Source organism: Protopterus annectens, chromosome 9.part0 (assembly GCF_019279795.1).
Source record: "Protopterus annectens isolate FY-2018-M chromosome 9.part0, PAN1.0, whole genome shotgun sequence".
Taxonomy (NCBI): domain Eukaryota; kingdom Metazoa; phylum Chordata; order Ceratodontiformes; family Protopteridae; genus Protopterus; species Protopterus annectens.
In genome coordinates this window covers 1,281,861,482-1,281,883,796 of record NC_056743.1, presented here as the reverse complement: position 1 = coordinate 1,281,883,796, position 22,315 = coordinate 1,281,861,482, and the positions used below count along the sequence as shown (strand labels likewise).

General features: G+C 36.8%; 1 protein-coding gene across 1 annotated transcript in view; it reads right to left on the bottom strand.

Annotated features, from left to right (window-relative positions):
- Positions 1 to 22,315, bottom strand: part of LOC122812004 (inactive carboxypeptidase-like protein X2) — a 730,993-nt gene that overhangs the window by 604,117 nt on the left and 104,561 nt on the right. The window lies entirely within an intron of this gene.

Below are 22,315 nucleotides of genomic sequence, written 5' to 3'. Positions count from 1 at the left end.
TTGGGAATTGGTATCACTAGTATGTTTAGCTAAGTCATTGTGTAAACTGCCTTTTCTTATGTGGTGCACGTGTTCACTGATTCTTTCTTTAAAGGTTCTGTCAGTTTTACCTACATAAAATTTGCTACAAATATTACATGTAGCGAGATATACTATATGTAGGGAATCACATCAAGCATTGATATTAAAAGTGAAAACCTCTTGTGTATCTGGATGTTGAAAGGATGTGTTAGTGTCTATATACCTGCAGAAATTGCATTTACCACAAGGTCTGCTACCTTTGACTCCACTTGGACAAGTATTCTGTTTATAATGACATAACTGTCTGTGTAGAGACTTCTGATTTTTAAAAGTAAACTGTGGTTTAGCTCCAATATATTTTTTAATCTGTGTATCAGACGTTAAAATTTTCCAATTTTTATTAATAATGTCAGTATAATGTTGTATGTCTCTAGCATAACTGAAACATAACCTCAAAGGCTGTAAGTTTGAAATGCATCTATTTTTCTGATTGGTAACATTACATTTAGAAAAGTAAGGCTTGGCTTTACTTTGTCTCAATCTCAAGACATTGTTTAGTCCTTGGTTTATAAGGTTAGGTTCATAGCCCCTTTGTTTCAACTCAACCTGTACATTGGTGAGTTGCAAATCAAAATCACTGGCACTAGCATTCAATCTAGAAGCTCGAAAAAATTGGTTCTGTGCCACATTCTTAAATATAAAATCAGGGTGCATACTGTCCCTATATAATAAATTATTAACATGGCATTCTTTCCTGTATAACTTCACACTGAACTGACCTTTCGAGTCCTGTAATACAGTAACATCCAGAAAATTAATCTCAGTCAAAGAATGATTTACTGTAAACCTTAAAAAACTCGTTGTGGTATTAATAAACTCTACAAAACTATCAAATTCAGATAATGTATCTTCCCAAATCAAAAAGAGGCCATCCACAAACCTTCTAAAAAATCTAATCTTATTTTTGAATTTAACATTTTCTAAGATGGCTTGTTCCCAACATAACATCGCAACATTAGCGTAGCTGTTGGCGCAGGAGGTCCCCATGGCAACTCCTTGTCGTTGCCAATAAAATTTATCTTGAAAAATAAAGACATTGTTTTCTAGGACCAATTTCAGTAGCATGCAAATAGATCTTATAAAACTACTATCGTGTTTGCCACAGTCAGTCAACACTTTGGCAACACTGTTAATACCATATTCATTCGGTATAACCGTAAACAAGGAAACTACATCAAGTGTAGCTAACAACATATGTTTACCCTTCATTGGTTCTATATCATGTGTGAAAACATATAAATCTTTGATAAAATGTTCAGTATCTTTTAAAATATGACAAGTTTCATCAATCAAAGGTCTTAATGTTTTCTCTAAAAAAATGGAGATTGATTCAGTGCACCAGTTTCTCCCAGCTACAATAGGTCTCATGGGAGGATTTTTTAGGTCCTTATGTATTTTGGGAAGACCTTGAATAATGGGTACAGTTGGACTGCGTATCAAAAACTAATTATACAGGTTAATATCTATTAAACTAGAAGTAAACATGTCTTTTAATATTTTATGTACTGTACTAATCATCTTATTGACATATGTTCTACTTATAATTTTATAAAACAAATCATCACTCAACAGCAGCAGCATTTTGTTGACATAATCATCCTTATCCAAGACAACAGCGGGGCCTCCCTTATCATCAGGTCTTATTATGATTGTAGGGTTAGACTGTAGGTTTTTTATTGCTAGGTATTCATCTTTCTTTAAATTGTGTCACCTCTTCCTATCAACCTTATTGTTTAATTCATGAAAAACTTTGTAAGCATCATCAATACATAGCTTTTCAAAGAACAGAATTCAGCTGTGGAATGAAGGTACTCGGTTTTTTAAAAACTAAACCTTGAATGTCAATATTGTTCTCAAACATTAACTTCAACATTAAATTTCTGGTGAAAAGTTTAATGTCTATAATAATATCAGCTATGTTGGAGTCCATAGTTGGAATAAAAGAAAGTCCTTTGTTTAAAACATTATATTCAGCTTCAGACAAAATGTGTTTTGACAAGTTCAAAACTAGTTTTTCATGTGGAGAAAAGCTTTTTTTATGTTGTAAGGACTCACCAAGCTGTCCGTTTGCTTCCATTAATTTCTGGTTGTACTCCTCCCCCTCGGCTCCGCTTGTTCCGTCCTTCCTCGACCTCGACTCACAGATCTGTTTCTGGTAGGTAAATATGGAAACAGTCAGAATCCCTGCAGTCTCAAGTAAGCTCCTATCATTGCTGTGCATTTGGTGAACACCCTGAGGGCTGTGGTGAGACCAAACGGCAGTGCTCTGAACTGATAGTGACTGGCTCCCAGTCAAAAGTGTAAATACCTTCTGGATTGCCTGTTCATTTTTATGTGATAGTACATATCCTGAAGGTCTATCGAGCACATCCAGTCGTCCTTGCCTAGGAAGGGTAGAATGGATTGAACTGTGAGCATCCGAAACTCTGTATGTCAAACTGACTTCTTTAAGTCGCTGTGATCCAAAATTGGTCTCTAGCCCCCTGTTTTCTTTGGCACTAAAAGAGTCTTGAGTAAGTTTCAGCTTCTGTCTTGTCTGGTGGGACCTCTTGGATGACTCTTTTTTCAAGCGGCTTTTATATTTCTAGTGCTGCTGCTTTCCTCTGACTGGGTGTAACATATAGATGGAGGTGGAAGGGAAAAGGGAATTATATAACCTCTGGAAATAATCCTCTGCACCCATGTATCTTTTATGATGTCTAAACAGGTTCTCTGGTGCAGGGATAAACAACCCCCGATTGCCTCTACAACAGAACAATCGAGCCTACTTTCTGGAATGCTAATAGGGTCTATTGGAGAAAGAATCTCTAGACCCTTGGTTCTGTGGGCCTCCGCTGCCACATGGGCATCATCCTCCACTGGCATTCCACCCTCTGCCCCTGGGGGAACTATCTCTACATGGATCTTGGAAAGGACCCTGGTACTTCCTGAAGCACATCTTCCATCCACCTTGCTGATTCCTAACAAAGGATCTTTGATGGGTCAAAAAATGTACACCCACTGCAGAAAGGGTCTTTCCATTTTTTTCACACTTGGAGAGTGTGTTCTTCACTCCAAACAACAAACTGCCGTCAAAGGATGCATTGACGAATAAGGTCTTGAAGGGCTCTGCAAAATTACACAGGCACATCCAGGTATGCCTCCTGATGGAAATGCCTGAATCTGCCACCCTTCAGGCACCTTTAGCAGCATGCGAGATAAGCCTCATGGACAAATTTGCTATAGATTGAAGGGTAGTCAACTGTGAGGCCACTGAAGATTGAGCCTCAGTAGTAGTGGTCTCCTTAAAGGGATTTTGAAAGTTCCCTGATTAAGTCCTTTTTAAATCTCATGAAGTGTGCCAAGTAGTTTGGCGACCTAAGGGCAAAAGTCACTAAAGCATACACATGCTTTCCAAATCTGTGCAATGCCCCAGACTCTCTGGAGGATGGACAGAGGGACTCTGTTCAGTTAGTTCTTTCTTGGTGGCCACTGCCACTACTATAGCATCTACGGGGACCCACTTACTCCAGAGCTCCCTGCCTGCCAGTGGAGCCAGAATCTGATCTGGTATCTTGAGGAATGACTCAACTAAGTCAGACTCTTTCCACACCTGCCTAAAGATCAAGTCAATGAGCTCATCGGTGGGTGGAGTTACCCAGGAGGTATACAGGCCAGCTCAAAAAGCCTCCAGAAATACCAATTCCTCCAGTGAAGGATCATCGGAGGACCAACCACCTCTCTGCCTAAGGATCTCAAGTATGTCTCTGAATGAGACATCTTCAGAAGGTGATCTTGGGACCCTTCTCCTTCATCAAAATCAGTATCCTCAGTCATTCACTCCTGACGGGAATCCAAGTGCCTCCTCTTACTCTTTCCCTTCCTGGAGACTTTGAGCTGGCTGGTGCTGTGGCATAGAATGATGTGGCTCAAGATGCACAGACATCTGGGATCCAGATTGAAGATCTGAGGGGGAAGAGTCCATCCATCATGCTGGAGCAGAAAACACTCACTTCACTACCTCAAAGGCAGATCGCTCCAGGGAGAAGGAAGACAATGGATCTGAGAAGCCAGACTTCTGGCCCATTGCATCCCTCCACCCCAAAAGCAATCTCCCTGAGGTGGAAGTAGGAGCCATGCTGTGCAATGCCAAGGCTCCAAGGGGCAGAGATGGCTCCAAAAACATTGGAGTCAACTCCAGCACTTTGGAACCGACAGGGGTGCTTTGGCTCAGAGAGTTATCTGGATCTAAAGACATTACAGCCGGAGTACTCAGAAACTGCTTTGGATCTGAGCCAGATGTTCCCAAATGGTTTGGATCTAAGGGCTCTGAAATGATTGAATGGATCAGAGAAGGAGTTGCCATAGGCAGTGTGGTGGAAGGACAGGCTTCCTGACCAGAGGGGGTAGGAGCCAGGAGAACACCTATCTGTATCTGTGCTGAGAGGAATTTCCTCATCATTCTGTCCACGTCTTCTTTGGTCAAACTTCTGGAAGAACAAGATTAAATGAGGTAAGGTAACCTGGAGTGGCATTCTCCAAAACTGGAGAAGGTATTCTCAAAGGAACTGGATCCAAGCAAGGAGAGTACCTCATTCTAGGTAGAAAAGTTAGATCTGAAGAAGTAAGATTCAAGGATGTTTTGGTAGGATCCATCTGAGTTTGGATAGATACAGACTTCAGATCTGACTTGAGCTTTTTTCTTGGTGGCTCCAAAGTAGAAGGCCTAAGAGATCAGGTCAAAGCATCCTTAGCTTTAGATTTGGGGGACTAAGCCCCAGAAATAGCTACACCACAAGACGAAGGAATATCAATTTGTTCTTCCTGTCTGCTATTGCCCTTGCATTTAAATTTTTACAAACTGAATAATCAATTTTGAGATGATCCGAGCCCAAACAGTAAATGTATGAATTATGGGCATCAGATAAGGACAATTTGTGCCCACATTTTTGACACTTTTTAAAACTGGAAGGCAGTTTATCAGACATAGTGAAAACAATTAAAATTAGTAATAAAGAAAGTTTATATATACATAAAGAGAGAGAGTGAGCATGGGAGATACAGGGAAAAAGATACCAGCTATGGTATCAAGAATACATGACAGTGTAATAGAAAAAAAAATTGAAGGAAAAAAGAAAGCTAACAAGTACGAACTATGGTAACTAGAAATATGCCAAATGTAATGGGGAGGGAGAAAGTTTAATAGCAAAATTAAAGAGAAAACACTTATCTTAACCAGAAATAACTCAAGAGCTCAGGATGACCATGTCTGTTCGGGAAAGCGGTAAACAAGATCTGAGGTATGTTAGGAGTTGGTGCATTATGGGTACGGAAGGGGGCTCGAGAGCTTTTTGGTGATCATGAGCTAAAGTAACAGCTGAGTCAGATCCGAGGATCAGATCAGAACCCATAGCTTGAGGGCAGAATGAAAATTGACAACATCAGATCCATATCTATTATTTTAAAATTAGTCTAAAGAAGAATATGTTTTGTGAGGAATTTAAAATTATTGTTGGTACAGTCTACTCAAAGCTTTGCTTATAAGATGGTTTTTAGTTAATGATTTCTTGTTTCGAAGGAAAGAAGGATGGATATACTATAAGTATTTTCATCCGATGGAGTGTTTCATCTACTGTTTTTTCATTGTGTGCTCTACTTGAAAAAGGTAGCTTCAACATCAAGCCAAGGTAGTTATGCTTATTATCATGTTTGATTTTATTATTTAGTGGGTCCTTCAAAGTAAAAGCCATAACTAGTAACAACTGGGGAGTACAAAAATCATAATTGCAGTCTTTTTCATGTTAGAGGTCAAGTTATTTTTGGTCTACCCATCTCTATATGGTGTCAACATCTGCTTGTAGCTTAGATTTAAGGTTAAAATAGCTGTATTGGACTTAAAAAAGCAGACTATCAGTAGTGCACATAGTGAGGTTGAGTTTAGAAAGCTTTGTGCAAAAGCTATTGAGGAAAACAGAAAATAATCCAGACCCAAGAACGGATCGTTGGGTGATTCCTGTGGTGAACTGTCCTTTATCTGGGATGGATTTACCAGATGTTTGTTGAAAAGTCCTGCCTTTTAAGCAAACAGAACCAGATGATCCTTGAACCAAAAACTATTTTTTTTTTAATTTAGTTATTAGTTATGGGAGGTGAACAAATTCAAAAGTGAATAACATCTCAACAAATATACCACCAGTAGTTATAACCAATCAATGTTAATGTCACCTAGGATGATTGTTTCATTTTGAATAGTTTTAGATGTCCAGGCAAGGATTTTTTCTAGTATAGGTATTATTTCCGGGGAGAAGTAGAGATTGACTATACAGATTTTGTTTAGTGTTATTTAATTGGACATACCCAATGAGAATTTCTGCAGATTCAAATTGAGTTATGGGGCTAGAGTAGGGGACAATGTTGAGGTGGTTGGAACAGAGTATGGCAATGCACCTCCTTTTTTACGTGGCCTGTCAAATCAAAGACAGTTGTAGCCTGGTGAGAGAAATTCAGTGTCTTTTATGTAAGGTTTGAGCCAGGTTTCAGTATATAGACCAAACTTAATATTACTGTAGAACATGTTGGTAATTAATGGCAATGAATTTTTCCTAAAACCATGCTTCACATCTCCCAAAAGCCCATAGTCTGTGACATGCTTTAAAATTTACACTTCTACTATGAGTGGTCAAAGTGCAACTTGCCAAGGAGTCCCCAGACTCCAGTAAAACACATTTTACATTTTCTTTTCTTTTTTTTTTTTTTTTTTGCAGGGGGCCAAGATACCACCTTGCTTGTAGGTCAAGAACCTGTTTGGCTTCATCCCATTTTATAGTTTTCCTTCCCTTGTTAATTTCCTCCAGTTATTTCTTGCCTTATCTTGCCTGTTTTTTTTTTTTTTTTTTTTTTTGTAATATTAGTTGTATGTATTCCTATTGGCAATATCTGCTTTCTCCCCTCTGTCACTGGTTTGGTCTTTATAATTTTGTCTGCCAGTTTATAAATGTAATGTTCTGTATAACTATTGCCATTCTCATTAAGGGCTTGCTATCAAAACCTTAATCTCTGTGCAGTTCTTATACTTTCACCTTGTTCCACCATCATCTTTTTCCACTCTGATCTATTTCTCTCTGACTGCATGAAATGTATCGGCTTCAGTTGCATAGATTTGAAATATCTCTTCAGATCAAATAATCATAAACCACCCTTTCTATAAGAATTTATTTATTTATTTATTTGCATTTGTTTACCGGGATGGTCCACTGGGCCAAAAAGTGCCCATTTTCAGTGGAGGCCTGGGGAGAAAAGCTCTACATACAAAAGAAATTTAAATACAATCACATTTTCTATATACATAAAGAGATAACAACTTAAAAAAAACAGACATTCAATCTTATCATAAATGTCTAGCTAGAATAACAAAGGCAGTATACATTATATACAAAATACACAAAGTACACTATATCATCCAAAAAAAGGTACAAGCCAGATAGCCAGTCCCAGATGATTGTTTATTCCGCAAATCCACGAACCAACACTGATAAATCACACTGCAAACCAAAGTACATAACGTAGTATAAAATATCCTAACATTTTCATCGTATCACTTCATCAGATGAATACCACAATCAAAATTGACTGTTTAAATAGAAGTTTAAAATGTTGACATCCGATGAAAATACAAAAACAATTAAAACCTTGTTTAAATTGCGACGTGTTTGAAATATTTTGTTAAATTCTAAAAATATACCATATATGTACGTATTTAAAAAACTGAGAATATTATTCTAAAAACTAAATATTCTCTGTCAGGACCTGATTTTATGAATCAATAAAATCAATAAAATAATAAAGAATTGAATTATATGTAAATGAAAGTGTATCAAGTATATGCAATAAAACAGCTCCATCTGTTGGTGAAAGTAAAAAGCATTCTTAAAACATGAATATACTTTTCCAATGTTTTTCCTAAGTTGATATGGATTACAAGAGTGAAAGCCATAACTGTTCAGTACTAAGTCCTTGAAACATATTAAACAAATGTAATGTTAAAACATTTTTTAAAAACAATAAATAATATAGATGCAAAGTAATAGTTTAAAAATATGAATGATATTGTATATGAGTGTATATGTGTATATTTTATAACTTAGTAGCCCTTAGTTTCAAAACGGGCTTTACAGATACCATGTCATTAAGGCCTGGGGGATGACTGGCGTCTAAAACCAGCTGCCAGTATAATTCCCTATATTCTAAACGGGTCTCCCAAAGAAGGATTTTTTCTAGTATAGGTATGTTATTTCTGGGGAGAAGTAGAGATTGACAATACATATTTTTTTAGTGTTATTTAATTGGACATACCCAATGAGAATTTCTGCAGATTCTCCCTCGTGACCAAACCACGCCAACCGTGGGTAAATCCAGCATTACCCACACCCAGGCATGGGTTATTGCTATATTAATTATTCCTTTTTTAACAGCAGTTTTTGTACCAGAAGTTCATCATCATCTTCTTTCGGCTGTTCCCGTTAGGGGTCGCCACAGCGGATCATCTGTTTCCATTTCTTCCTGTCCTCTGCATCATGCTCTTTCACACCAGCCGCCTGCATGTCCTCTCTCACCACATCCATAAACCTTATCTTAGGCCTTCCTCTTTTCCTCTTACCTGGCAGCTCCATCCTTAGCATCCTTTTCCCAATATACCCAGCATCCCTCCTCAGCACATGTCCAAACCAATGCAATCTCGCCTCTCTTGCTTTGTCTCCAAACTGTCCAACCTGAGCTGACCCTCTAATATACTGATTCCTAATCCTGTCCATCCTAGTCACACCCAGTGCAAATCTTAACATCTTTAACTCTGCCACATCCAGCTCTGATTCCTGCCTTTTCGTCAGTGCTACCGTCTCCAACCCATATAACATAGCTGGTCTCACTACCCTCTTGTAGACCTTCCCTTTCACTCTTATTGGTATCCGTCTGTCACAAATCACTCCTGACACTCTTCTCCACCCATTCCACCCTGCCTGTACTCTCTTCTTCACCTCTCTTCCACACTCACCATTACTCTGAACTGTTGATCCCAAGTACTTAAACTCATCCACCTTTACCAACTCTACTCCCTGCATCCTCAAGAAGTTACTGGCCAAAAAAAAAATATTTGATTCTAAAAATTCATTTGATTCTAAGATTCTGTGATCGTTTTTATATAGGTAAAACAGAACGCAGATTTAGAGAACGAATATATGAGCATATTTATATTATTAATAAATTACATGTCCATAATGCCCTAGCCAGACATATTATGACCTTCTCAGAACATCATTTTAAATTCAAAATAATTGTGCAAGTTTCGTCTGATGAAAGAGGGGGTCCTTGGACTCCTAAGCTGGAATGCTGTGAACTTAAGTGGCAAGTTCGATTAAATGCTTATAGCCTTCCTGGGTTGAATGATACATGCTCAGTACAGTGCTTATTAAAACTGAAGGCACTGGATAGGTAATATTTTTGGTTTTAAGTGTTTATATGTGATGGTTCTTATGGCTGTATTTCAATTTAATGTGTTATGTGTCCTATCATACTACATTGGTAGCCAGGTACTGTTTATTTAGTTGTAGTTCAGTTCTTGAACCACAAGATGGTGTTATTCCTAAGATTTGTTTCAGTGATGTAATTTCCTTTTGGGTCACATGATTTAATGGAGAGCTATTTAAACTGTATTCTTTACTTTGCTCTTGTTGTCTGAAGTTTGTTTTAATAAATACAGACAAAAGCGCTTACATCATTTAAAGTGTAGCGTCTGATTCTTGATTTACCCTTCCGCTTCTTCCTAGTACTTTGATTACTAGTTTTTGTAGCTTTTTTTTTACTTTTAGTTGGTTTGTCATGGATTTGGCAGTGGGGATAGAACAAGGCACTCCTTTGCTGTTTTCACAAGAAGCGCCGAGTTTAAATACACAGTCGGCAATCTTACTTTACTTGTGCAGCAATTGGCCCAATGGGTGGATGATTTATCATGCAGAATTTTCCCTTCATTTTTACCAGCTTCAGGAACTGTTGTTAATTTATGAAATATGAGGCAGGATACTTTTGTGGACAATGGAAATCAGCATTTCGGTTCTACTGACTCTCATGTGTCCCAAACGAATAATTTGTGAGCAGACATTCACAGACATTTGTGAGCAGACATTCACGCACATTTGTGAGCAGACATTCACCCAAGCAGTGCCAATGATATTAATGGAGGCACAAGTGGACCAGGTGACTCTTCCACACTATCACAGTCTTCCATATGGCTTATTAGTATTCTAGTATTACAGGAGTGGCTGAACAAGCATCCAGAAGGTATGAGCAGTTCTGATGATTTAAATTTAGGAGCATTGGCCAATCAAAGTGATATTAATAAAAATTTGAAATTGTTTGACTATACGTTAACTACATATAAGAAATTACATCTGGAAATTATTTACTTAAAAGAATGTTTAAGCAGGCAGCAAATACCTAAAGGTTTGAGACAGCGGCATTTTCCTAACGGCCTTGAGCGTAATTCTCCCTTTTATTTTGAGCTGTTGATAAACAAGGCTGTGACTTTAAAGAAATACTAATCAAGCTTTACTCTATACTGTTGGACTCACTTGCAGAGGATTTGGATCTCCTCGATAAATTAATTAGAACTGATGTCGATTTCCTATGGTATAAATATGAATATAGTAGATTACTTGAAAACATTGATCAGTATTTGAATAAACTGAGAGAAAATAAAGTAAAAAAACTTGAAAGGGACAAATGTGATTATGAGAAGGGAGTAGCCTACCCCCAACCCCCACCTTCACAAATTTGAGGCAACTCGGGTGGTAACAATGAACTAAGAGCTTCTGATACTAATGTCAGTGAGGATATTAGTATATATACCCATGAACACCATCATGATGTCATATCAGAACAACAACTTAGACGTAGTGAATGCTTAAGTGAGCAAAGAGGTCAACATTTAGGGCCTACGTCTAGTACTACTAACAACCAGTCTAATAACCAGGATTTTCGTACATCTTCAAGGAGACATCAAACCAATACAAGGAGCCAATGGCAGAACCCGCGGCCCCTGAGGTTGAACAATCATCACCGGAGATGAGTCCTGGCAACATGAGTGGCCATTCTGGACTTGTAGTCAACAGAGAATGTGTACAGGTCATTACTAATACACAAGGTGACTTTAACATTTTCAATTATGCTGATGTTGATGTTGAAATTTCTTTAGCCAATATTTTGACTAAAGGTCTGACTTTTGTTCCATCAAGGAGAGCAGACCTTGCTAGTACTATTTTAGACTTCACACGTAAAATGAACTTAACATTATTGTTTGGTTTTGATACTTGTTCTGATGGACAATTTAGAGTCAGTAGTTCATTTAATCCACCACTCCACCCTTTATTAGTTACTTTTGAGCATATATGCGAAATGGACATGAGGTCACTATTGTGTAAATGACATAAATGTGATGATATGTATAATTTAAATAAGGATGAACAAGATTTGATTTATTCTTTACATCGTTCTAATGTAAGGGTCATGAAACCCGACAGAACCAATATGCTCTCCTCCAAAAAAAGGAAGCCAATCTGGTGGTCCCCTGCCAAAAACAAACTATACAGCAGAAGGAAGAAACTTTTGCGGAAAAGTGGAAAATCCCAGGATGCAAAAAACTCCCTTACCAGCCTCATAAAATCCTCCAAAGCTAGTTACAAAAATAAAATTGCCAAAGATTCCAAAGACAACCACAAGGCATTCTATAGCTATGTCAAGAATCTAAATGGTAATGCTCAGATCTGCTCTGAGCTACAACAGAATGGCATTAAATATACTGATCCCAAGGATATTGCCAATATCCTGGCAGATCGATTTAGTGCCAACTTCACCCCCTCTCACCCCCTAAAGGGCCCATCTCAATACCAAAAGATTGCCAAATTCCGGTAATCACGGCCACACAGGTAGAAACCGCACTCTCCAAAGCTAAGAATACACCATCCATGGGACCAGATGACATCCCGGGCTGTGTACTACATGAACTACAAAATGAACTGGCACCTCACCTAAGTGTCATATTTAATCATAGCCTCACCTCAGGCTTCATGCTCACTTTGTGGCACACAGCTACAGTTATCCCACTCCACAACGGGGGATCCACCTTGGATCCCAAGAACTACTGTCCCATCAATCTGACGAGCCTGATCTGCAAGGGCATGGAACGCATTATCATGGAACTTATAAAAAAGACATTGGCAACCTTCAAACACTTGACCCCACCCAGTTTGGGTTCATAAAGGGCCAATCATGTCTCCTGAACCTGACTGACTTCTTCAAATCAGTCTCCAGAGTTGTGGATGAGGGTAAAGCAGTCCACACAGCCTATCTGGACCTCGCCAGGGACTTTGATACCATCCCCCACTCTAGAATCATAGATAAACTTACTAAGCTGGGCATAAATCCCTACGTCACTCGATGGGTTGCCAACTGGCTTACTGACAGAACCCAGACTGTAAAAGTAGCCGACTCCAAATCCAGCTCCAGACAAGTGACAAGTGGAGTACCTCAGGGTTCAGTCCTGGGACCGCTCTTGTTTGGCATCTACTTCTCTGAAGTACAGGCCAACACTAAGGGACTCTGGCTAACAAAGTTTGCAGATGACTGCAAACTGGGAGCCATTACTGAATCCCCAAATTATGTGGCTATTCTACAAAAGGGCCTTACAGAAACAGATGCTTGGTGCCAGAGCCATGGGCTCAAGCTTAATGCCAAGAAATGTATAGTTTTCCCTTTGGGAAAAACCATGTACCCATGAATTATAGGTGGCAGTACATTAAACACCGAAAGTGTGATGAGAGACTTAGGGACACAGGTGGACAGTGGTCTCACCTTCTATAACCACATCGCCACAATAGTCAGGAAATCCTTCTATGTAGCACACCTCATCACTAAGGGCTTTTCATCCAGAAAAAAGGAGGTCATTGTTACACTGTACTCCTCCGTCATGTATGTACCTCACAAGACATCTGCAACAGCTGGAAAGGCCGCAGAAATACCTCACTAAAAAAATCACAGGCCTAAAGTAGATGCCCTCTGCTGACCATCTAAGAAAACTCCAGCCATACTCTGTGGCATATCGTCTACTCAGAGGAGATCTTTGCTTAACATACAAGGCCATGTCAAAACCTGAGCTGTTGGACATGCTCCACTTAAAGAAATCCCAATCCCTCAGAGCCACACACTCCAGGGATCTAAACCTTGTCAACACAATGAACAAAACATGCTGGAAGGATAGGTTCCTGACTCAGAGACTCCCCATACTCTGGAATAGACTGCCCATATATGTCAAGCAGAGCGCCTCCTTGGTCCTCTTCAAAAGGAACCTTGATGACTGGATGGGAGATAGTAAATTCACCCCAGGGATCATGTCAGTCGCCCTGCTAGACAGGGGTCCAGGGAAGTAAATATTGTGGTAAGAAATATTCAGGGAATTGTTACGGCTAGGCATGTATAGCCTAGTACCAACCTATGAACCTATGGTCTTTATGGATATGGGTGACTATCAGTCTAGGATATTTAAAATATTAAATATGGATACATATGAACCTGTATCATTAAATGAAGTGAATGGGGCTTAGGCTAGAATTAAATCTCATATCAATGACTTGCTGATTGATTTCTGTATTGATATAAATTTGTATAATTATTTGAATATGCCTTCATCATTAATCCCAGTTATTTTTGGGATACCCAAAATCCATAAGGACTTACATGGCCCCTCTTTATGATCAATAATAGATGGAAGAAATTCCATCACTTATGCTTGTGGGAAATTTGTAGATAGTAAGTTGAAAATATTCCTCGAACATGAACCCCAATTTGTAAACATTCTTGAAAAAATTAATGTGCTCGAATTTAAGGTTGAATTTAATTTTCTAACTGTTGATGTCAGAGATCTATACACAGTTATCCCCCACGGGTTGGGGATTCAGTGGGTAACTGATTTTTTATTAAGGAAAGGAGCAAGCACTGATGACATCAGCCTATTAGAGGAATTATTAGATTTAATTTTGGCCAATAACTTCTTATATTTTGATGGCCAGTATTTCTTGCAAAAAAGAAGGGTTGCTATGGGTTCACCATGTGGGGCCAGCTTTGCTAATGTTGTCATGGCCATGTGGGAACATGACTTTTTATTTACGAGCCCCATTATTAGAGAGAAGATTTTTTTTACACTCATTACCTGGATGATATTTTTATCATCATAAAAGGGTAATGCTGATACAGGTTTACAATTACTTGAATATTTTAATAATTCTACTGATTTTCTTGAATTTACTTCTGATTATAATTCTGATGTGATTTTATTTTTAGATATTGAATTAAGGAAAGACAAGACACATTTTAGATATACCTCGAAGATTTTTAAAAAAGTACATATTCCAATTATTTTTTGCATTTTTCTAGCTCCCATCCTTTTCACCAAAAATGCTCTGTAGTAAAAGGACAATTGGTCAGAGCAACTAGGATGGTCAGTTTAGAACAGGACTTTTTTAATGTGTGACAATTTAAGGGATATATTTCTTAAATGAGGGTATCCATTTATTTTAGTGGACCAATTAATTAACGAAGTACAAATTAAGAAATCTACTGGGTTCTTTAAACCAATTTTAAATCATGAGGGCTGGCAGGAAAGCCCTGGAAGGTTTGGTGACTGTAGAGTTCAAGAGAGTGATTTATCGACAACTGGCTTTAGTCTGAGTTTCATCACCCATTTTAGTATTGATGCTATTTGCCTTAAAGAAATTTTACATAAAAATTGGAACCTATTGTTGGATGATATTAATTTAAAACAGAAATTGGGTGATCCTTCTAGGGTTGTTTTTAAGAAAGGTACTAATTTTAAAATCTATTTAATTCTAAAAATTAATTTGATTCTAAGAAGTTTCCTTTAACTAGATGCCCTGGAACATATAAGTGTGAAGCTTACCCTTATTGTAAATATGTTGATACTGGCAATAATTTTACTGTCCGTAATACCAATTATGAGATCAAGGGTAGGTTTAACTGTAACTCTAAAGGCATTGTTTATCTGGCTAAGTGCTTGTTCTGCAAAAGTTTTTATATAGGTAAAACAGAATGCAGATTTAGAGAATGATTATATGAGCATATTTATTGTATTAATAAATTGCATGTCCATAATGCCCTAGCCAGACATATTATGACCTTCCCAGAACATCATTTTAAATTCAAAATTATTGAGCAAGTTTTGTCTGATGAAAGAGGAGGTCCTTGGACTCTTAAACTGGAATGCTGTGAACTTAAGTGGCAAGTTCGATTAAATGATTATACCTTTCCTGGGTTGAATGCTACATGCTGAATACAGTGCTTACTAAAACTGAAGGCACTGGATAGGGTTAAGTCTTTATATGTGATGTTTTTTATGGTTGTATTTTAATTTAATGTGTTCTTTATTCTATCACACTATATTGGTAGCTAGGTGCTTTTATGAATGAATCGACTGTTTATTTAGTTTTAGTTCAGTTTTTGAACCACAATATGGTGTTATTTCTAAGATTTGTTTCAGTGATGTAATTTCCTTTTGGGTCACATGATTTAATGGAGGGCTACTTAAACTGTGTTCTTTACTTTGCTCTTGTTGTCTGAAGAAGTTTCTTTTAATAAATACGGGCGAAAGCACTTACATCATTTAAAATTTAGTGTCTGATTCTTGATTTACCCTTCCGCTTTTTCCTAGTACTTGTATTACTATTTTTTTGTGGCTTTTTTTAAATATAAATACATGCCAGCATAATCTTGTCCTTTGCCAAAAGTACCTTGCTACCACAAATCTACCATTACTACCTTTTTTCCCTCTTATATCACTATTGAAGCCCCTCTAGCAATTAGTACCCCATTTTCTTTAATCTCCAATATTTTGCTGAATGTTTACTCTGAAATCCTTTCTTGATCAAATGTACATGCTCATTTCTTTATAAATGTGTATCTTGCAGCACTGCTGTTTGTACTCTACATTTCTTAATATAAATCAATACTCTTTACCTTTTGTCTATGGCTGTAAAGCCATTTACATTCCAAGATAATATAGATAGCATAGCCATTATGATAAAAAGCTTTTGCTCCTGCCTATTATACATGACCGTTTTTTTAATGTGTATTTCCAACATGTGTGTCACATGCACACACTAATGTCTGGCAGGCTGGCCTTTCATACAGTTGTTTCTTCTCATCTCCATCTGAACACGTCACATTTTCAAGACTTTTTGCATTAATAAAAACCCTCAAAAAAAACTAAATACATTTTCAGAGCAATCCTATCCCATACTAACTTAGAACAAACACACAAAGCTATGCACATCCTCAAGAAATGAAGTTTAACCTTCCAGAAAGGAAACATTGCCTAAAATCAACAGCTGCACATGCAGGCATTACCTAATCTAAGATTAAGGTTATGCATTGTAATGCACATGTTGCAACCTGTGTTCCCATTTACAATTATTGTTCTTTGTTCTTTTCTTATCTCTATTCCCCTACTAGATGTGAAAAGCAGTTTGTATGTTTTCAAAAAAACATTGTTTAATCCTAAGAGAAAGTACAGTGGCTACCTTTAAATTAAACTAAATTATATACTGTTCTATAAATGCATTAAAGTATTAAGGCTGCTAGGGAAGCTGCTATCTCATATACACTTCTCATAATTTCAGACTTCTCACTGAACTGTATGCCTTTTTACCTTTAATTTGTGCATTCCCCTCAACAAATAATTCTCAGAATTCTCAAGATTAATAGCTTGCACCAGCAGACAGCTTGTCTCCATGTAAAAGCAGTCGGCAATGTATCTTTGAAAATTTCACTCAGAACAGAATGTGTAACTGCCTCCCACTTCAGACTTCTTGACTCCCACTGAGCATTCAATAATGGGAAAAATGCACGAGCTAATGTTTTTGCAGATGTAAGAAACTTTTTCAACACTTTCATTTGTCTTATTTTTTAAGTCTACTTGCTTACAAAAACACTTGTTTTATAGCTTAAGCCAAGGGCATTAATCTAAATATTCACCTTCTAAAAATAACAGAAAATAGATTCTACATATAATATGATCAGTGCCTTTTTACACCCCACCCCAACCCCAGCAGCCCGAGTTCAGAGCATATTAACATTAAACTTGCTTTTGTCCAGCCTTTCTTCTCTTGTTATACTGTAAGGCTTATATTTCTTACAACTGAAAAAGCACTACTTTACTTTAATATATTTAACACATACAACTGTGCCTGAAAAGACTCCCCTACTTTTAAAATACCCCTGACTACACACTATGCAAAACTGTTTTACTATTTATAACATGCAGTTTATATCATGAAATGTTTTATACAAATATTAATAAGAACAAAAACTGTTTTACTTAGTTATTTTTCCACTGTAGTGTCCTTCTAAAGATTAATGATAGAAAGTGGAGATAGTGCTTTACACTCCACATACAAGTTTAACAAAATCAACAAAAGACCAGTCTTTTTCACCCAATTTTTCTTGCAAAGCTTTATAGTCTCTCATTTATTCACTGATTTCAGTATTGCTGGTCTTCTTCCTATTCATCTCCATCTCCCAAAACCAGACTGGTTCAAATCAAAGATATTCCTGATTTTTCTAGTCAACTCCTGTGCTTTTTTTTCTACCTATCAAGCATTTTCTTTTGGAAAGTTGGAAAAGGTTTCAAGGGCAAAGTCTCTCAATGAGCTTTACTGTCAGAGGAATGTAAAGCAGACTCTACTTCTTTTTGCTGGCTAACTTTTTTGTTGGAGAAATGTTTTTATTTCCTCCTTAGCATGTTCTGCATCCAAAAAGCCTTTGATCCTCCAGGAAAATATATTCTGAAGACAGCTGGATACAGCAGCTTTTATCTCACACCTGCCTCTCAACATTCCCTGACTGCTGGGATAAATTTGTTTCTCTTCTGCCCGGAGTATAGTGAATAACCATTTTTGACAAACAATATGCAGTCACTAAGTTTTAATATTTTTTCCTACTGACATAGTTTTGTCAGGATCAGCGTTTTCTGCTAGTAAGTTTGCATCTTTACTACTGCAGGTCTTGGCTAATTTCTCATGGCCAGGTTTGGAGGATACACTCAATGTATCTTTAAGTTAACAACACCTGCTGTGAAATATCAGTCCATTTGCTTATTTGTGATTTCTTAAAATTAATACAGTCTGTTCCTTCAAATTTCTCTGGAACAACTGAAAATCTCAGATTTTCCCTGTGCATACTATCTTCTAACTCTAACATATTTTGTAATAGCTCTTCTTCAGAAGTCTCATATTCAGCCAACATTTTCTTCATTTCAACCTCTGATTTTTTTTGCAGTTTTGTCAGTTTATCTGAATAGCTAGTTAAAGCTTCTACAATTTTATTCCAGCTTTTTATTTGAGTTGATATAATCCTTCAATGTTTCATTTATGTTAACCACCTCTGAGTACATCTGATTTATTTTTCCTCTAAATTACTTGAAACCATCTCTTGTATCAAAGCTGAAGCATGAACTGCTTTTTGCTGAACAGATGCAGGATTCTTCTCAGCCAGTGTTTTCTCTTCACCTTTTCTGGTTGATTTTCTTTCACATTCTATACATTTCTTGTTTGCTGGCATCCAGGCAGTGTTCTTATCAGCCAGTAATTTAATTTTACTCAAGCTGTCAATATCACTTGGTCTTACTTCTCAGCTTCTTTTTTTATAATGGGAGAAGTGAAATTAAGCTGCTGATCAGTGTGCAGCCATCTTTGAAATCTAAATGCAACATACATAACATTATACACAAACAGAATTAGCTTTCCTTGACCACCATACCAATTATATCTCTGGATTTGAGAATCTCTTACTTTTTAACTAGAGGTTCCAACTATGTTGCAAATAAGAGGGGAGAAGGATAACATTCCCTACCTTACATGGTCCCTCCAGTCAAACTCAACCTGTCCACAACAATTCTCACTCTTATTTTGGCCTCCACACCTTCATAAATTGTCCTTATTAATTGTACTATATGGTTTGAGAACACAGTGCTAATATTACTCTGCTCATGAATTCCCAGCAAAGTATTTTTTCCTACATACAAACTTATAAAAAATGGTATTTTAAATTCTGATTGCCTCATTTTTGTTCTATTACTATTGTCAAATGCTTGTCTCCCCTCCACAAAATAGCTTTGATCTATATCTGTCCGCTTTGGAAACATTGTTGCTATTCTCTTAGCTAATATAGACATAAACTCTTTGTAGTCATGATTTAGTATTGGGGGTCCTTGCCCATCTTTGGTAATGATACCACCACTGCCTTCTTCCATGATGCAGCCTCCCATTCAGAATATAATTAAAATATTTTCCAAATCTTCAACATCCTTCCTCATACCTTCCAAATTTCTACAGGAATTATATCTAATACTGGATATTTCATTACTGATTAACTATACATCACAATTATTATTTCTCATTTATTCATCTTGACTGTCAGTTGCTGACCTCTTGCCTTGCCAAGTTTGGAATATCTACATTTTCTAAAAAAATGTTTACAATTTTGTCTCTTCATCATTTCCCCACTACCATGTCCTATAAAAATGATCCTAGAATTGCCAAAATATCTTCCTTACCTCTTCAGGATTTCTAATTAACCTTCTTGTCACAGGTTCCTGAGTTTTGCCACTGCTCTTACCACGTTCTGTTGGTTAGATCTTTGCACCAAGGGTTTTCTTATGATCTGGGATTGTTGTCAAAAAGCATCTCTTTCCTTAACTCATGAATATTATCCAAATGCTCATTTATTTCCTACTTAGAGCCCTGTAGCTGTTCATTTTCTTGATCCATATGTCCCCCATCACCTATAACATTGCCATCCCTTCTGAGCAATGTTTGCTGCTTTCCTCCCACACCTCTTTGTCACTTATTCCCATTATACTTTTAAAGTTCAGCTTCATTTTATTTCACATGCTAGCTATCCCCTCTAACTTGGATTTCATCTGTCCAAATAACTCAAAACTTTTACCTATTACCATCTTATTTGAATTCTTCTCTAAAATATGTAGAGAAGCACAAATGTCTTTCTTTATTTATTCCTTGTATCTTTATTTGAACTTGCATAGGTGCATGGTGTGATATCATTATAGGATACATCTTAAAGTTTTATACCAAATGTTTGTGTTCATGTGATATGTAGTTTATCTTCAGTCTAGCCCAGTTATTATATCTTAGAGAATAATAGACAAATTCCTTCCAAACCTCTGCTACTGAAATAACATCCTCGGTACCAAACATTTTCATATACTTCTTTAAAAATCTGACTTTTCTAGTAATAGATTACCTTCTAAGGCCTCCTGACACATCCTCACTACTGCAGAATAAATTGTAGCCAATGCTTATAAATAAATACTCTCCTGAAAACATATTAATTCTGACAGAATTCTTCTAAGCTCTATAACTGCAAACTAGGTTGAATACAGATAGATGCAAAACAAACTGTGTTCCCATAGAATATCGTCTTACTGTCACATATCTTTTTTCTCCTCTTCTACAAGAATTGAAGTCCCTGTGCTATCAATATAATAACATTGTTTTTCCTTTGTTCCTGATACTCTTCAGTATATTACACACTGGAATCCTCTTTTTAATCAAACTGATATATTCATTTCTATCCAGTTGTGTCTCCTGCAACATGGCAATTATCTTTATTAAATTATCACTTATGACAGAGGTAATACATTTATATCAATGAAAACAAACCAGATTGACATAATTTTAGTTGCAAACATTATACATCACTTATAATCTATCCAATCACTGTCAGTCAAACATTACATAGCTCATTCAAATCCTGCCTTCTTTTAAACCTCCTTCCTCCTCTACATATACTATTCCCACACTTCCCATTTTTTTCTATGTAATTTGCTCCTACCCTTTTCTAAAGATCCCATTTCCAGTTGTTTTATCTCTGTTACTATATTCGCTACTTCTAGTCAATTGGTTTAGACTCTGATTTCCATTTTCTAGTAATTGTTTTTTAGCAGCCAACATAATTAGAATCAGCAAGGCCTTACTTTATCATAGCTCAAAAAGTTTTTTTTTCCTTAGTTATAACTGTTTGCTCACCCAGTATTTCTAATAGAGTAGTCTGCAGGGAATTTTTAAAGCCTCCCAACTCATTACATTCTCAAAAATATAATCCCAATTATCTCTTTCTTCCCCATCACACTTCCAAAATTTGCTATCTACCTGAAGAAAAATTCTTTGGAGTCTACTCGGGGTATAAAAATACCTATGTAAACATATCCAAGCAAAGATCCTAAATCTTCTAGACTTTGTTGCATTCTTGGCAGGCTTACATATATCCCACATTGTTTCTTTGTGAATTGCTTATCTTATCCAATCTCTCTTCCCAATCCTTTCTAACCTCCTCTGATTTATTTTTATAGTTAAGACAAGAAAACAAAAATACACCATTCAACACAGCCAAGAAATAAAATCACTGAGAGTTTATTAAAATAACAAAAGTAGGTAAGCGCTTACATGCATACAAACTGCACTGTATCAGACCATAATGCAACATAAGGAACACAACCTTTAATAATCAAAAAATTAAACAATTAACGATTCACATAAGAAAATCAATAAAACAATCCCCTTGCCTTCAATATAGGTCTTAAAGGCATATTGCCATTCAAACCAGGATTCCTATGTGCTTGAAAGGTAGTAATCCATCTAGTCTCAGCTACCTCTACTTTATTAACAATATCACCACCACGAGGTCCAATTTTAATAAATTGTAGAACCAAGAAATTAAAAATATGATCTGGATGATCCTTAACATGTCTATATAATGCACTTCTTACATCCTCTCGTCTTATATAACTATAATCTTCCAAAATACTTTTCTTCAAGGAGCAATTTGTCTTACCGACATAGAAACAGGTGAAGTTCCTGCAACATGCCAAATAATTATTTTTATAGTTATCATGCAATATTTTCTACTAATTACTCCTTTTTTAACAGCAGCTTCTATTCTAGATTCTGCTAGAAACTAAGCAAATGCTGGTCTTTCACTTAGGATTCCCTATTTCATTCTCTTTGCCTATACTCTGATATCAGTCCTTGATAGGGAAGGCAATCTCTAGCCTACAGTCCAAACAAATTCTTGGCCTCTTCCCATTCTATTATCTTTTGATCTTGAATTGTTTGTTCCTAAT